The following is a 10,654-nucleotide window of genomic DNA, read 5'->3' on the forward strand; positions in this document are numbered from 1 at the left end:
AATTTAGCAAAGATGTATTTCTTACCACACATACATATCATTATATGAAAAAATTAAGGACATCACATCATCCCTGGTATCTGGATTAGTTGAGTTGCTATTCAATTTTTAAATGAGAAAAGGAAATTTTCTTTAAATTGAGAGTTTTCCCCCCAAAGACCTAGTTATGAAGTATTCCATAGCTAAGAGAAACATGTCATTAGATGACAAATAGAATTTTTTTCAGAGGAGATATTCATTATTTTTTAATCTTATCAAAGAAACTCTTGATTTTTATCTAAATTTAGATAAGCAAAGATAAAAAATAAGTAGTTTACTTGTTTCCATTTATAAGGAACATTCTGTGTATCATCTAATTTCATCATTTGTGTTCAACCTTACTAATCTTATATCATTACATCCTTGAGTCTTTGTAATAATTGCATATAACCAATGTGAATAATTTACCTTTAAGCACAAATATATTTGGTCATATGTAATCTGTGAACTCATAGATGTGAATATCATTAAGATGAATCATTTGGAAACTTAACATTTGTGGATGGATTTCAGGCAGGCTCAATTTACTCTAATTCTGCTGCACAAAGTCTACTGAAATGTCTTATATCTAAATTCCAGCATTTATGATCCTTTTTAGTTATTAATGACTTATTATGGATAGAGTGATGACAAAGTAGGTTATCTTGTTATAGATTCAGTAATATAAAACATGATTTTTACAATTTGTACTATACACCAACATAAAATTCTTACTTTTTCCATCTTGCTATACTTCTGCTCAGAAAAATTTTGCTAACTTCCAAGATGCTACAGTGAAATCATTACCTTGATATTAAAGGAATTTATATTACTATTTGCCTAACCTGTATTTTCTATTCAAATTTTGACCATATTCCTACATAAATTCTTCTAAGTAGTCATATTTATTTGTTAACTTCTGAAATTCAATCTTTTCATTTCTAGTTTCCCAGTTCATCATCCTTGGTGAATCAGGTGTAGAGACTGGAAATTCAGCACCATGAATAGTTTTTGTAGTGTTGAAGTCAGCGGCTTCTTTTGATACAGAGTGAGCCTTGCCAATCTACCCACTGCAGAATCTGTCCAGTTCTTACAAGTGCCATGTATGCTTCCTCCAGAGTCACTGCTATGAAGAAAGTGGTTCAATAATTCCAGCTGGAAACCAGACTCAGCCACATGAAGGTTTCTCAGGCAGCTGCAGATTTGAAACAATTCTGTCTGTAGACTGCTGAACATGACCCCTGGTGACTAGAGTATCTTCAGGTAGGAATTCTTTAAGACTCCAGAAAGTCTGTTCCTTTTTGTAGCAAAACAAATCTTTGGATGGTTTTCTAAACCACTTTTTATGAACCGGTGAATATTTAAAAGAGAACTGGATTTGAAATCTATGCAAATCTTATCCCTATAACACATACCATACTATATTAAGTCCTGCTTTTGTCAGTGCTTCACATCTACTTCTCTGAATCTTCATAAATTTCTATTTCACAAGGCTAATTATTTTATATACACTGGCAGCAGTATACAATAAAATATTTAGTGAAAAAAAGAGTCATCCTTAATAACCCTGCTCTTTCTAAAAAAGTTTTATTACAGTATAATTAACATACAGTGTTATATTAGTTTTAAGTATACAATATAATGATTCAGTAATTCTATACATTGCTTAGTGCTCCTCAAGAGAAGTGTATTTTTTTTATTAAATTTATTTATTTTTTATAAACGAGTCACTTATGGTTTGTCTCCCTCCCAATCCCATCTTGTTTCATTTATTCTTCTCCTACCCACTAAAGCCCCCATGTTGCATCACGACTTCCTCATATCAGGGAGATCATATGATAGTTGTCTTTCTCCGCTTGACTTATTTTGCTGAGCATGATACGCTCTAGTTCTATCCATGTTGTCGCAAATGGCAAGATTTCATTTCTTTTGATGGCTGCATAGTATTCCATTATGTATATATACCACATTTCTTTATCCATTCATCTGTTGATGGACATCTAGGTTCTTTCCATAGTTTGGCTATTGTGGACATTGCTGCTATAAACATTCGGGTGCACGTGCCCCTGAATCACTACGTTTGTATCTTTAGGGTAAATACCCAGTAGTGCAATTGCTGGGTCATAGGGCAGTTCTATTTTCAACATTTTGAGGAACCTCCATGCTGTTTTCCAGAGTGGTTGCACCAGCTTGCATTCCCACCAACAGTGTAGGAGGGTTCCCCTTTCTCCGCATCCTCGCCAGCATCTGTCATTTCCTGACTTGTTGATTTTAGCCATTCTGACTGGTGTGAGGTGATATCTCATTGTGGTTTTGATTTGTATTTCCCTGATGCTGAGTGATATAGAGCACTTTTTCATGTGTCTGTTGGCCATCTGGATGTCTTCTTTGCAGAAATGTCTGTTCATGTCCTCTGCCCATTTCTTGATTGGATTATTTGTTCTTTGGGTGTTGAGTTTGTTAAGTTCTTTATAGATTTTGGACACTAGTCCTTCATCTGATATATCGTTTGCAAATATCTTCTCCCATTCTGTCAGCTGTCTTTTGATTTTGTTCACTGTTTCCTTTGCTGTGCAAAAGCTTTTGATCTTGATGAAATCCCAAAAGTTCATTTTTGCCTTTGCTTCCCTTGCCTTTGGCGATGTTCCTAGGAAGATGTTGCTGTGGCTGAGGTCGAAGAGGTTGCTGCCTGTGTTCTCCTCAAGGATTTTGATGGATTCCTTTCTCACATTGAGGTCCTTAATCCATTTTGAGTCTATTTTTGTGTGTGGTGTAAGGAAATGGTCCAATTTCATTTTTCTGCATGTGGCTGTCCAATTTTTCCAACACCATTTATTAAAGAGGCTGTCTTTTTTCCATTGGACATTCTTTCCTGCTTGTCGAAGATTAGTTGACCATAGAGTTGAGGGTCTATTTCTGGCCTCTCTATTCTGTTCCATTGATCTATGTGTCTGTTTTTGTGCCAGTACCATGCTGTCTTGATGATGACAGCTTTGTGATAGAGCTTGAAGTCTGGAATTGTGATGCCACCAACTTTGGCTTTCTTTTTCAATATCCCTTTGGCTATTTGAGGTATTTTCTGGTTGCATATAAATTTTAAAATTATTTGTTCCATTTCTTTGAAAAAGATGGATGGTACTTTGATAGGAATTGCATTAAATGTGTAGATTGCTTTAGGTAGCATAGACATTTTCACAATATTTATTCTTCCAATCCAGGAGCATGGAACATTTTTCCATTTCTTTGTGTCTTCCTCAATTTCTTTCATGAGTACTTTATAGTTTTCTGAGTGTAGATTCTTAGCCTCTTTGGTTAGGTTTATTCCTAGGTATCTTATGGTTTGGGGTGCAATTGTAAATGGGATTGACTCCTTAATTTCTCTTTCTTCTGTCTTGTTGTTGGTGTAGAGAAATGCAACTGATTTCTGTGCATTGATCTTATATCCTGACACATTACTGAATTCCTGTACAAGTTCTAGCAGTTTTGGAGTGGAGTCTTTTGGGTTTTCCACATAGAGTATCATATCATCTGCGAAGAGTGATAATTTGACTTCTTCTTTGCCTATTTGGATGCCTTTAATTTCCTTTTGTTGCCTGATTGCTGAGGCTAGGACTTCTAGTACTATGCTGAACAGCAGTGGTGATAATGGACATCCCTGCCGTGTTCCTTACCTTAGTGGAAGTACTTTCAGTTTTTCTCCATTGAGAATGATATTTGCGGTGGGTTTTTCATAGATGGCTTTGATGATATTGAGGTTTGTGCTCTCTATCCCTACACTTTGAAGAGTTTTGATCAGGAAGGGATGCTGTACTTTGTCAAATGCTTTTTCAGCATCTATTGAGAGTATCATATGGTTCTTGTTCTTTCTTTTATTGATGTGTTGTATCACATTGACTGATTTGCAGATGTTGAACCAACCTTGCAGCCCTGGGATAAATCCCACTTGGTCGTGGTGAATAATCCCTTTAATGTACTGTTGAATCCAATTGGCTAATATTTTGGTGAGAATTTTCGCATCTGTGTTCATCAAGGATATTGGTCTATAGCTCTCTTTTTTGATGGGATCCTTGTCTGGTTTTGGGATCAAGGTGATGCTGGCCTCAAAAAATGAGTTTGGAAGTTTTTTTTCCATTTCTATTTTTTGGAACAGTTTCAGGAGAATAGGAATTAATTCTTCTTTAAATGTTTGGTAGAATTCCCCCGGGAAGCCGTCTGGCCCTGGGCTTTTGTTTGTTTGGAGATTTTTAATGACTATTTCAATCTCCTTACTGGTTATGGGTCTGTTCAGGCTTTCTATTTCTTCCTGGTTCAGTTATGGTAGTTTATATGTTTCTAGGAATGCATCCATTTCTTCCAGATTGTCAAATTTGTTGGCCTAGAGTTGCTCATAGTATGTTTTATAATAGTTTGTATTTCTTTGGTGTTAGTTGTGATCTCTCCTCTTTCATTCATGATTTTATTTATTGGGGTCCTTTGTCTTTTCTTTTTGATAAGTCTGGCCAGGGGTTTATCAATTTTATTAATTCTTTCAAAGAACCAGGTCCTAGTTTTGTTGATTTGTTCTATTGTTTTTTTGGTTTCTATTTCATTGATTTCTGCTCTGATCTTTATGATTTCTCTTCTCCTGCTGGGGTTAGGGTTTCTTTGTTGTTCTTTCTCCAGCTCCTTTAGGTGTAGGGTTAGGTTGTGTACCTGAGACCTTTCTTGTTTCTTGAGAAAAGCTTGTACCGCTATATATTTTCCTCTCAAGACTGCCTTTGTTGTGTCCCACAGATTTTGAACCATTGTATTTTCATTATCATTTGTTTCCATGATTTTTTTCAATTCTTCTTTAATTTTCTGGTTGACCCATTCATTCTTTAAAAAGATGCTGTTTAGTCTCCATGTTTTTGGGTTCTTTCCAAACTTCCTCTTGTGGTTGAGTTCTAGCTTCAGAGCATTGTGGTCTTAAAATATGCAGGGAATGATCCCAATCTTTTGATACCGGTTGAGTCCTGATTTAGGACCGAGGATGTGATCTATTCTGGAGAATGTTCCATGTGCACTAGAGAAGAATGTGTATTCTGTTGCTTTGGGATGAAATGTTCTGAATATATCTGTGATGTCCATCTCATCCAGTGTATCATTTAAGGCCTTTATTTCCCTGTTGATCTTTTGCTTGGATGATCTGTCCATTTCAGTGAGGGGAGTGTTAATGTCCCCTACTATTATTGTATTATTGTCGATGTGTTTCTTTGATTTTGTTATTAATTGGTTTATATAGCTGGCTGCTCCCACATTGGGGGCATAGATATTTAAAATTGTTAGATCTTCTTGTTGGATAGACCCTTTGCGTATGATATAGTGTCCTTCCTCATCTCTTAAAATCTAATTGATCTGATATAAGGATTGCCACTCCTGATTTTTTCTGATGTCCATTAGCATGGGAAATTCTTTTCCACCCCCTCACTTTAAATCTGGAGGTGTCTTCAGGCTTAAAATGAGTTTCTTGGAGGCAACATATAGATGGGTTTTGTTTTTTTTTTCCATTCTGATACCCTGTGTCTTTTGATTGGGGCATTTAGCCCATTAACATTCAGGGTAAATTGAGAGTTACGAATTTAGTGCCATTGTATTGCCTGTAAGGTGACTGTTACTGTATATTGTCTCTGTTCCTTTCTGATCTACCACTTGTAGGCTCTCTTTTTGCTTAGAGGACCCCTTTCAGTATTTCCTGTAGGGCTGGTTTGGTGTTTGCAAATTCTTTCAGTTTTTGTTTGTCCTGGAAGCTTTTAATCTCTCCTTCTATTTTCAATGATAGCCTAGCTGGATATAGTATTCTTGGCTGCATGTTTTTCTCGTTTAGTGCTCTGAAAATATCATGCCAGCTCTTTCTGGCCTGCCAGGTCTCTGTGGATAAGTCAGCTGCCAATCTAATATTTTTACCATTGTATGTTACAGACTTCTTTTCCCGGGCTGCTTTCAGGATTTTCTCTTTGTCACTAAGACTTGTAAATTTTACTATTAGGCGATGGGGAGTGGGCCTATTCTTATTGATTTTGAGGGGCATTCTCTGAACCTCCTGAATTTTGATGCTCGTTCCCTTTGCCATATTGGAGAAATTCTCCCCAATAATTCTCTCCAGTATACCTTCTGCTCCCCTCTCTTTCTTCTTCTTCTGGAATCCCCATTATTCTAATGTTGTTTCGTCTTATGGCGTCACTTATCTCTCGAATTCTCCCCTCATGGTCCAGTAGCTGTTTGTCCCTCTTTTGCTCAGCTTCTTTATTCTCTGTCATTTGGTCTTCTATATCGCTAATTCTTTCTTCTGCCTCATTTATCCTAGCAGTGAGAGCCTCCATTTTTGATTGCACCTCATTAATAGCTTTTTTGATTTCAACTTGGTTAGATTTTAGTTCTTTTATTTCTCCAGAAAGGGCTTTTATATCTCCCGAGAGGGTTTCTCTAATATCTTCCATGCCTTTTTCGAGCCCAGCTAGAACCTTGAGAATTGTCATTCTGAATTCTAGATCTGACATATTACCAATGTCTGTATTGATTAGGTCCCTAGCCTTCGGTACTGCCTCTTGTTCTTTTTTTTGTGGTGAATTTTTCCGCCTTGTCATTTTGTCCAGCTAAGAGTATATGAAGGAGCAAGTAAAATACTAAAAGGGTGGCAACAACCCCAGGAAAATATGCTTTAACCAAATCAGAAGAGATCCCAAATTGTGAGGGGGAGAAAGGGGATAAAAAGAGGTTAAAAAAAAAAAAAGGAAAAAAAAAAGGAATTAAAAAAAGAAAACGAATAAAGAAAAGTATGAAAAAGAAAAAATATATATTAGATAAACTAGTTAAAAACGTTAAAAATGAAAAGGGTAAAAGTTAAAAAAATTAAAAAAAATTTTTTTAAATTTTTAAAAAATTAAAAAATTTAGCAAAAGAAGAGAAAAAAATGAATAAGAAAAAAATTACTTTAACTGCAAGACTAAAAAATCACAGGGAGAAAGCCATGAGTTCCGTGCTTCGCTTTCTCCTCCTCTGGAATTTTGCTGCTCTCCTTGGTATTGAAACTGCACTCCTTGGTAGGTGAACTTGGTCTTGGCTGGATTTCTTGTTGATCTTGTGGGGGAGGGGCCTGGTGTAGTGATTCTCAAGTGTCTTTGCCCCAGGCGGAATTGCACTGCCCTTACCAGGGGCTGAGCTGGGTAACCCGCTCGGCTTTGCTTTCAGGAGCTTTTGTTCCCTGAGCGCTTTCTGTAGAGTTCCGGAGGACGGGAATACAAATGGCGGCCTCCTGGTCTCCGGCCTGGAGGAGCCGAGAGCCTGGAGCCCCACTCCTCAGTGCGCCCTCAGAGAACAGCACCCAGTAACTCCTGTCTGCCTGACCTCCGGCCGCGCTCCGAGCTCACCGAGCCTGCGGCCAGTTTAAGGTAACCCCGAACTGCAAGCTTACTGTTGGCTCTGTCTCTGCAGCCGGCTTTCTCACTCCAATACCCCCAAGCTCTGCGACACTCAGACACCCCCGATCCTTCTGTGATCCTGTGGGACCTGAGGCCACGCTGACCCCACGTGGGCTTCGCCCCGGTTTAGCCTCTGGAGCGATGTCCCTCAGCGGAACAGACTTTTAAAAGTCCTGATTTTGTGCTCCGTTGCTCCGCTGCTTGCCAGGAGCTGGCCCCTCCCCCCAGGGTCTATCTTCCCCTCGCTTTGGATTCACTTCTCCACCAGTCCTCCCTTTCAGAAAGTGGTTGTTTTTCTGTTTCTAGAATTGCTGTTCTTCTTCTCTTCGATCTGCCGATCTGCGGATGGATTTGCAGGTCTTTACAATCTTTAGATAAGCTATCTAGCTGATCCTCTGCTAGCTGAAGTAGACTCAGCCTGCTACTTCTCCGCCATCTTGACTCCTCCTCAGTAATTCCCCTTTAAACCTCAAGATAAGTGTATTCTTAATGTCTTTTATCTATTGCAACCATTCCTCCACCCACCTCCCCTCTGGCAACTACCAGTTTGTTCTCTGTTTTTAAGAATCTAGTTTTCTTTTTCTTTTTTCTTTTTTTGTTTGTTTTGTTTCTTAAATTCTGCATATTAATTCCATATAATTAATTTCATGTATTTGTCTTTCTCTGATTGACTTATCTCAATTAGCATTATATCTTGTAGGTCCATCCATGTTGTTACAAATGAGCCCTTTCAGTCCAGAATTTTTGTGGATCCCCAAAAGTCCAATTTATGTTCTTATCTTTGATATGTTTAATTCATGAATGTCAAAGAAAATGTTTTTTCTTAGATATTTGCTTTCCAACTAGTGCTAGCAATAATGCATCTCTTTTACATATATATTCTCTTTATCTGCATTATAGTCTCTAATATTTTTGACAGAGATCTATAGATTAAAAATTCTTATTAATTTATTGGGAGAGTCTGACTACATATGTATATATTGGACATAACTGAATCCATTTCCCTGTTTCAGGATGAAGAATTTACCTAGTTTTTTTAGCTTTCCAGTTTGAATTTATATCTAACCTGGCTGCATCTGTTTTTGTAGTCAGTTCTGCTTAACTAAGTTACTCTTTACATTTTCTCCTGTCTCCTGAATTATCTCTCTTTTTTTTCCTATACTGTTTACTTTATCCCCTTTACTGAGACATGGATTCAACCCAGTGTCCACTTATTTTCTCTTTTCCCAATCAACCTCTCAGTTATCACAAATTAACATTCAGGAACAGGTTTTTGACATAAAAAATTATCATGGTCTTCCTATAGTCAGAGTTGTATAAAGAAAATAAAGATTTTAAGTTTATACATTTTAAACTACTTTGCATTAGCAATACCAGGGATATTAAAGAAATATAGCACATGACTTACTGTTGAATAACTTGCAAAATAACCAGAAATATAAGGAAGTGGTCTTTTGCCTTTTAAAGGTGGTTTCTTCTTAGGATGGGGGCCTCTTGCCTCTTCCTGCCTTTCTTCCAGCTATCCTCCATTGACCTTAGAGTCTTGACCTGAGCTGAAACTAAGAATCAATGCTTAACAGAATTTGCCACCCAGGCATCCCAACATTCAGACTTTAAAACCAAAGCCTCTATGAGGGATTTCATCAGTTGACAGGGAAGAGTACAACTCTGTTCTCATCATCTTCCCCTCTGTTCATCATCATCTACATCACCCCTACTCCTTTATCTTAGGACAAAAGGGATCCTCAAGTTCAGGGCTTCCTTTCAACAAATATAAAAACTGTGTAAGGAGAGGTTTAGTTCTTCTTAGGCTGATATGAGATGTTTACTGCAGTTGGACTACAAGTTGATTTAAGTGTGAGAGATCTTCCTTGGAGAATCAGTCTTTTGTGAAGGATCTTTCTATATATAATCCTCCCACCAACTTGGATAGGGCTTTCTGTTTGAGAGGTCGTTTCTTTATGTCAGGGATTATGTAGCATAGATATATTTTCAAATTGTTTACCCTTACCTTCTCCATGGTTTTTCTTTATGTAATATTTCCCTTGCATATTTATCCACTATTGGGCAAATATCTGGATAGGCAGGCCTCTGAACACATTGCTCAGGCAAGACATTACAAGTTAGTTGATGATTCATTTTTATTATCACTGATAAGTTTATGCTTGCAACTAATATGTCTTATGGTTGAGTTTTTAAAAAAGCCTTATATAGGGAAAGTATTTATAAAAACTATAGAGAGGCATACACTTAAATTTGAACTTTTTGAAAAGATCTTAGTATTTAATACATGAGGTGATGTAAACTATTAAACTTAGAGTCAGCAGATATAAAATTAGTTCCACACAGTAGCTCATCTTCATCTGAATGCCATCTGAGTACATAATATGTAAATGATTTTAAACTGTAGAGTGCCATAAAATGTGAAACACTGAAATTATTGCTGGTCAATGATAGTAATACATTTTTGTTCAGACCAGACTATTTAGAGCAAAGTACAGTGGTAAGATTTAGGAAAGTTTCATTATGGAAATGCATCTTGATATAGGCTCCAAAGAAAATTAGAGTTGAATAACCTATGGAGAAAGAACAGTTTTAAAGGTGGAGGAAGCTGGATGATCACAGCCTCATATTGGGGACAGTAAGGTAAATGATCAGATTGGGGAATAGCAGATTGGGGAACAGCAAGATAAATGGTCAGTTGGTACGAAGAACATGCTGAAAGAAGTAAGAAAACATGCTTACCTGTGATTAAAGAGATCTTCTTCCTAGAGATATTATAAAGATACATTAGATTGATATGGCCAAAGGTAAAAGAGGGTTATATGAAATATATGTTAAATTGCTCCTAATATCTACTGTCAGTTAACATTTTAAAATGATTTTTTTAAGTAGGAGGGGCTAGTTTCATTCACTGCCTCTTGTAGCACTTTTAACAACCCTAGAATTAAAGGTATATTATTTTTTCCAGAATCACGTATAGTCTGAAGTTTAAATATATTGGTTAACTAGCTTAATGACAAAAATGTTTAGGTATAGAATTCAGGTTTGAAATCTGGCATTTTTGGTTTGGAGTACAGATTCTCTCTGTTTTTTTTTTTTTCCCTTTGCTCATTTTTAAAAATTTCAATTCCAGTGTAACTAACATACAGTCTTATGTTAGTTTCAAGTATACCAGATAGTGATTCAACAGTTTC

The 10,654-nt window shown here is 36.9% G+C and overlaps 1 pseudogene; it reads left to right on the plus strand.

Moving 5' to 3' along the window:
* Positions 1 to 1,119: 1,119 nt before the first annotated feature.
* LOC122904097 lies at positions 1,120 to 1,325 on the plus strand (annotated as a pseudogene).
* Positions 1,326 to 10,654: the final 9,329 nt, after the last annotated feature.

This window comes from Neovison vison, chromosome 4 (assembly GCF_020171115.1).
Source record: "Neovison vison isolate M4711 chromosome 4, ASM_NN_V1, whole genome shotgun sequence".
Taxonomy (NCBI): domain Eukaryota; kingdom Metazoa; phylum Chordata; class Mammalia; order Carnivora; family Mustelidae; genus Neogale; species Neogale vison.